General features: G+C 32.3%; 1 protein-coding gene across 1 annotated transcript in view; it reads right to left on the bottom strand.

Moving 5' to 3' along the window:
• fancb (FA complementation group B) overlaps window positions 1-7,103 on the bottom strand; it is a 49,678-nt gene extending 42,575 nt beyond the window's left edge. The window contains exon 1 of the mRNA XM_051119341.1: window positions 6,943-7,103. The gene's annotated coding sequence lies outside the window, so the exon portion shown is untranslated. The remainder of the gene's footprint in view (window positions 1-6,942) is intronic.
• Window positions 7,104-8,081: the final 978 nt, after the last annotated feature.

An 8,081-nucleotide genomic window follows, 5' to 3' on the forward strand; every position in this document is an offset into this window, starting at 1 on the left:
CACTGCATGCATGAGTTACAACAAATTCCTCTTTCATGGCATTAATAGCACGCATTAACACTTAGTAAGTGTTTCTAGCATGTTTCTATGTTTAGCCTAAAATGGCATATTTTGCTGTGCTTTTAATAGTCCATCACACTGTTAGACCTGTCACTTCCGGTTGGCAGCAGGTGGCGATATGACTATAACCGAATATGGGCATGTAAATGTGTTCAGACCAGGACTCTTATCAAACATGTGAAGTTTGGGGCAGATTGGACATTGTTTGCTTGAATTACAACACTTCCTGTTTTATGTCTTTAACAACATGCTTTAGCACTTGGTAAGTGTTGCGAGCATGTTTGAGCGTGTTTTTAGCAAGTTTAGCACTCAATGGCTTATTTTAGTGTGTTGCTAATAGTGTATCACAGTGTTAAACATGTCACTTCCTGTTGACAGTAGGTGGCGCTATGACTATAACTGAATATTGGCATGTAAATGTGTTCAGACCAGGACTCTTATCAAACCTGTTAAGTTTGGGGCTGATTGGACATTGTTTGCCTGAGTTACAGCAACTTCCTTTTTAATGGCGAAACATCGAATTTTGTCACGCCCCTCGACGAAAACTCAAGATCTTCACAATTTAGCATCGCAAAGGCCTTATGATGACACTCAGCAAATTTGAAGTTGATCGGATAAAAACTGTAGGAGGAGTTCGTTAAAGTACGAGGCCTGAAAATGGCAAAAACTGCACAAAAATCATACAGGAAATTCACTATAACGGACTTCCTGTTGGGTTTCGGATTTTGCACCAAGAGACTTTTTTGTAGGTATTGGTGTGTTACATGAATGTACCGAGTTTCGTAAATGTACGTGAAACGTAGCTCGAGGCGCACTCCGCTGAAATTTTATTTTCACACCCACTTCTGAAAACCATATGAGATGTAAATTTTCACCAGGTCTGATGCGTGTGCAAAGTTTCGGGAGTTTGAGCATGTTTAGGCCCTCAAAAATGCAATTCGCTTTGGAGAAGAAGAAGAACGGAGCAATTCCAATAGGAATGCAGTGCTCAGGCCCTAATAAAAATAGTCGATTTCGTCATTAAATCACAGATCTACTCATTGCACATTTATTTTGACGGGTTTTTACAGTGTTGCGCATTATAGCCAATCACACACAATTCTGTTGAGTGGCAGTGAATGCAGTGACCAATCAGAGGCGTTCAGATGAATCATTGAAAACAACAACAGAGTGAGCAAAAATTAGCAAAACAACACATTTAGTATATTAACTGTGAAATCCATGCTATTGTTTATATCTGAGTATTGCCAATATTGTTTTCTCAAGATGTGAACTGATGGACTGGAGTGGTGTGGGTTAATTGTGGATTAATGTTTTTATCAGCTGTTTGGACTCTCATTCTGACGGCACCCATTCACATCCATTGGTGAGCAACTGATGGAATGACACATTTCTACAGATCTGATGAAGAAACACACTCACTTTTTTTGTGTGAACTATTCCTGTGTTTTTGTCTTGTGTTGCAGAATGACTCATGGCTGAAAAGTATCATGTCGAGCTCAATTAGGAAATATTATCAAGATACAATATGATCTTGTCACACGTCTGTGAAATTCAGGCGCTGAGCTGAAGGTGTGAGATGAAGATGAGTGTGAAGACAAATCAGACGAGACACGTCATGCTGTCTCTTTAACACACACTCATGTTCACATAATCACACACGGATGACTCACTCAAGCCCACACCATAAATATAGATCAAACCAACATGTGCATCCAAAAAAAAAAACTTTGATTTCAGTGTGAGCACCATCAGAAAACTAAAAAACATGTATATTCTATACATAGACAGATAGATATTAGAGAATTTGAGTTTATTTTAAAAATGTGTATAATATTATTTTAATTTAGTTAAATTTTGTTGTCTTTATATATAGTATATATATATATATATATTTTTTTTTTTAATTTCAGTTTTAGTTTTTAGTTCAAATTAAAATGAAAATGAGAAATGTTGCCTTAGCAACTAGCTGAAATAAAAAAAAATTCCTTTTAGTTAAAGTAGCATTTTTTTAAATAATAAAAATAATTTCCAGGTTTCCCCATATCATTTAACACAAATAAAAATGTATCAATTATAAATTTCTAAATTGTTTAATTAATGACAAATTACGTTTTTCAAATAAATAAATAAAATGAGCTAGAAACCCATTATTTAAAACGTATATAGTAAATAAAATAAATAAACGTAAATAAATACATTTGCACATTTATGCATTTATTTAATAAATATGTATTTCAATGTGCATTTATTTAAATGTTTATTAGTACATTTAATTTTTAAAATGCATTTAAAGTGCATTTAATACATTTAAAATAAATGTACATAAGTGTAAATAAATGTATATCAATAAATATGAATAAATATATGTAAATAAAATGTATATCAACAGAAGTATATAAATAAATGTAAATGTGTAAATAAATAAAATGTATATAAATAAATGTTAATAAATGTGTGTAAATAAATGTAAAGCAATAAATGTGAATAAATATATGTAAATAAATAAATGTAAATAAATGTATTTACATTTATTTATTTACATCTAAAAAGTGTAAATAAATGTTTATAAATAAATGTAAACAAATGTGAATAAATATATATAAATAAAATGTATATCAATAAATTTATTTAAATGTAAGTGTGTAAATAAAATGTATATAAATAAATGTTAATAAATATATGTAAATAAATAAATGTATATCAATAAACGTGAATAAATAAATGTATTTACATTCATTTATTTACATGTAAAAATATGTGTAAATAAATGTTTATAAATAAATGAATAAATATATTAAATAAAATGTATATCAAATTTATATAGATAAATGTAAATATGTGTAAATAAATAAATGTATATAAATAAATAAATAAATGTGTATATAATTAAATGTAAATAAATATATGTAAATATAAATATAGATAGATAGATAGATAATGCATCCAGTTTTTGCTTAACACTTAACATAAATAAAATGGTTGCTAAAGAACAATAATTTAATTAATGATAATATTTTGTTACTGTTTCCACCTTTTTTGTAAAACAAAGGCTTCAGAATATAAATATAGACACAAATGCTGAATGAATCTTTCTTTAGTGAATGATGTGGATTGGTGGATCTGCAGTGACCAATCAGAAGTGCGGTTATCTGTGATAATTATGTTCATAAGAGCCTCAGCTCTAATTACAGCCTGGTTTGTCTATCAGCTCTGCTTTAATTGATTGGTCTGTGATCAGCCGCCGGCCTGTTGTTCAGTTTCACTCCAGTCTGAACTGAAAACAAGTGCAAATGAAGCCGTCGATCGATGGAGAGTTAATGAGACTCGGAGATCATGAGAGGAGCTCAACACAAGATGTTCATCACCATCAGCCTCTGCTCAAATCACATTCACTTCAACCCACAGATCAACCTCATCACACAACAACACGTACTCATTTCATGAGACCAGGATCTGCACTTTTATACTTTCATTTGCAGTATATTCAAGGTGAATCAGTGTGTTTTTTCCATGGGAACTAATGTCATTTTAGTGTCTTCCAGGTACAGCTGCAGTTCTGTAGAAATATTCTGATGTACATACATCAGATAAGGTTTCATACAAGCATTATTTATTTTTTGTAGTCATTAGATCAGATGTTTTGTAATGCATGTTGTATGATTGTGTCACACTGACACCTGCTGGTGGAGATGAGCATTACACACCAGTAAAAGCTGCTGTTTGAGATGATCAAACAGACAAATCAATGTTTAGGAATTAAAATGGGGATCCCAGCAATCACACAGAAAATATAGTAAACTAAAACTAAAACTAAAAATTCTTATTTAAAAATACACAAAATAAATAAACAAATAAATACATAATAAAAGAAAATAATAATAATAATAATAATAATAATATTATTATTATTATTATTATTATATTAAATATATAAATTCTTATTTAAAAATACACAAAATAAATACATAAGAAAATAATAATAATAATAATAATAATAATAATAATAATAAATATTAATAAGTATTAATATATTTATGCGTTGCATTTTGTGTTGAAGTCGTGACTTCGATCATTCAGTTCAAGCGATTCACTAGCGAAAACTAGATCAAAAGATCCATTCAGTTTCGAATTTCGACATCTCTCGCAATAACGCACTTACAGTGATGGGTGAAACTGAGCTTTTCAAAATTCCGAATCAGTTAAACCACTGCGTCGCAAAACGATTCACTGTTCAACGTTTCGGAGCGCTCGAATTTCATTCAGATTCAAATAGTGTATTGAGAATCATAGGTCTAGACTTCAGATCGGAACTTTGCATATCGCGAATCATTTGATTCAGATCGGGATTTCAAATCGCGAATCATTTTATTTGAGACAAAAGCGGATTCGCGAATCATTTGATTTAGACCGGAACTTTGCGTATCACGATTGATTCAGTTCGGGATTTCAAATCGCGAATCATTTTATTTAGGTCGAGACTTTCAAGTGGGTTCGCGAATCATTTGATTCAGATCAGGATTTCAAATCGCGAATCATTTTGAGACAGAAGCGGGTTCGCGAATCATTTGATTCAGATCGGAACTTTGCGTATCGCGAATCATTTGATTCAATTCGGGATTTCAAATCGCGAATCATTTTATTTAGGTCGAGACTTTGGAGCGGGTTCGCGAATTTGATTCAGATCAGGATTTCAAATTGCGAATCATTTTATTTGAGACAGAAGCGGGTTCGCAAATCATTTGATTCGGATCAGGATTTCAAATCGCGAATCATTTTGAGACCGAAGCGGGTTCGCGAATCATTTGATTCAGATCGGAACTTTGCGTATCGCAAAGTTTTTTTTTATTCAGTTCGGGAATTTGATTCAGTTCGGGATTTCAAATCGCGAATCATTTTATTTGAGACAGAAGCGGGAGACCGGAACTTTGCGTATCACGAATCATTTGATTCAGATCGCGATTTCAAATCGCGAATCATTTTATTTAGGTCGAGACTTCGGAGCGGGTTCACGAATCATTTGATTCAAATCGAAACATTGCGTATGGCGAATCATTTGATTCAGATCGGGACTTCTGAACTCCGGGATCTTCGAAGCGGGTTCGTGAATCATTTGATTTAGACCGGAACTTTGCGTATCACGAATCATTTGATTCAATTCGGGATTTCAAATCGCGAATCATTTTATTTAGGTCGAGACTTTGGAGCGGGTTCGCGAATCATTTGATTCAATTCGGGATTTCAAATCGCGAATCATTTTATTTAGGTCGAGACTTTGGAGCGGGTTCGCGAATCATTTGATTCAGATCAGGATTTCAAATCGCGAATCATTTTATTTGAGACAGAAGCGGATTCGCGAATCATTTGATTTAGACCGGAACTTTGCGTATCGCAAATCATTTGATTCAGATCACGATTTCAAATCGCGAATCATTTTATTTGAGACAGAAGCGGATTCGCGAATCATTTGATTTAGACCGGAACTTTGTGTATCACGAATCATTTGATTCAGTTCGGGATTTCAAATCGCGAATCATTTTATTTAGGTCGAGACTTCGGAGTGGGTTCGCGAATCATTTGATTAAATTCGGGATTTCAAATCGCGAATCATTTTATTTAGGTCGAGACTTTGGAGCGGGTTCGCGAATCATTTGATTCAGATCAGGATTTCAAATCGCGAATCATTTTATTTGAGACAGAAGCGGATTCGCGAATCATTTGATTTAGACCGGAACTTTGCGTATCACGAATCATTTGATTCAGTTCGGGATTTCAAATCGCGAATCATTTTATTTAGGTCGAGACTTTGGAGTGGGTTCGCGAATCATTTGACTCAAATCGGGACTTCTGAACTCCGCGATCTTCGAAGAGGGTTCGTGAACAATTCCCGATGCGACGGTGGTTCGTGAATCATCATTCAGATCTTCAGAGCGCGGATCGAGAATCATTTGATTTAAATCAAAATTGCGGAGAGCGAATCGTTTGATTCAGTTCGAGAGCTCGGAGCGCGTATGGCAGGTCTTTTTTTTTCTTTATTATTATTATTAAACAACGTAAAACATCAAACCAGTACTGTTATAAAAACAAAAAGAAAATGAACTGTGGTTCTCTCCTTAATCAAAAGGTCAAACAACAGATTAATGACTTAATCCAATTTTTAATTCTAAATTGAAGTCAGACACTGAAGTGAGTCGCCGTTTGGCAGTGTACCCACAGAGATATTTTAGTCCGATTTTTTAATGTTCATCTAATCTGCTGTGCTATGACATGTCTCTACCAATATTCAGCCACTACTAAATTGTCCCTAGCAATCATTTTGAGCAATGAATTCTCTGTTGTCCGCCGTTATGTCCCCACCAATGCCAAAATCAAACCTACACCCTTGTAGTTTTGCTAGAAAAATGCAGTATATCTGAACATTGAGTGACTCTAGAGAGAGAAAACACTCACCTGTCAATGTGCTACTACACACACTTGGTCAAATGTTCATCTCTTCTGTTCACCATGGGTGTTTTTATTTGATCAAAAATACTTAAAAAAATGTTAAATATTTTTATAAATTAAAATAGCTGTTTTCTATGTGAATATCTGTTAAACTGTAATTGATTTCTGTGATCAAATCTGAATTTTCAGCATCATTACTCCAGTCTTTTTAGTCACATGATCCTTCAGAAATCATCCTAATATGTTGTTCTACCTAATATTTTATTATAACTATTATGCATTTTATTTTTTTTAGAATTCACAGATGAATATAAAGTTCAAAAGAACAACATTTAAATGCTTTCTAACATATAAATGTCTTTACTGTCATTTTTAATCCATTTAATGCATCCTTGATGAATATATACATGTATGGAGGGGTTAGTTAGTGTTACTCACTGTGTTTTTGTTGATCAGATGCAGATGAGGAGCTCTTGAGTCTGTAAATGTGGTTTTAATTTGGTGTGCTGATCCTGAAGGAAATGCCAGGAAATGACAAACAACACTCAGCCTGCTGGTTTTCATTCTGTGCTGTTTTTCCTCTACAGAGACCAGTTTCAGTTTTGGTCTGATCTAGTTCATTTCAAGACAATCAAAAGAGCTTGATTAGCCCATGCAGGTGTGATTGATTGAGCAGGATCAGATGAAAATCCAGGAGCGGATCGATGACAAACTCACTCCTGTTTCCTCTGGAAATCTGTGAATATTTATTGAACATGAATGTATTTTATTGTCTGCTGCTGATTTATTAAGGCAAAGTCACTCCAGTCTTGTGTTATATGTACATTGATGCATTTATCAAATGCTTTTATTCAAAGTGGCTAATTGTTTATTGTTTTAGTGTATTTCTAGTTCAAGATGAAGAGATTTGAACGTGGTACTTGATTATATAATTACTCTGAATTCATATAAAATGCCTTTTATCTTAATGAAACACCACAAAAATGAGCATTAACTCAAGCCAGTGAACTTTTAAAAACATTAACTCAATTTTTTTTCACTTTATTGTGATATTATGAGAAAAGAAACAAACTAATATGATTTACACCAGGGTTATTATAAGTAATTAAACTAAAATTAAAACTTGATGTACTAAAATAACTAAAACTGAAATAGAAATGAATAAACACAACTATTTATATATATATATATATATATATATATATATATATATATGAAATGAAACCCTAACCCTAATGAAAATGGGAAATAAAAAACAAAAACTGATTCAAAATATTAATGAAAATGTAAAAATATCTTATTGAAGTTAGAGTTCAATATTTTATTTTTAACAATTATATCTCAGTAAGTTTGTTTCTTTTATCATCATATCACTCTTTACATTTGCTGAAAAAGTGTAAATCATAGTTTGTTTATTTAGCATAATATCACAATGTTTATGCTTATTTTAAAGTAAAGCTTAATCAATATTATCATACTACAAAGTTTATTTTTGTTGAAAACATTTTTTAATGTGTAATTCTATTAGTTTGTTTATTTGATTAAAATGACTTACACTTGTAAAAATATTTTTTATA

Source organism: Labeo rohita, chromosome 9 (assembly GCF_022985175.1).
Source record: "Labeo rohita strain BAU-BD-2019 chromosome 9, IGBB_LRoh.1.0, whole genome shotgun sequence".
Taxonomy (NCBI): Eukaryota; Metazoa; Chordata; class Actinopteri; order Cypriniformes; family Cyprinidae; genus Labeo; species Labeo rohita.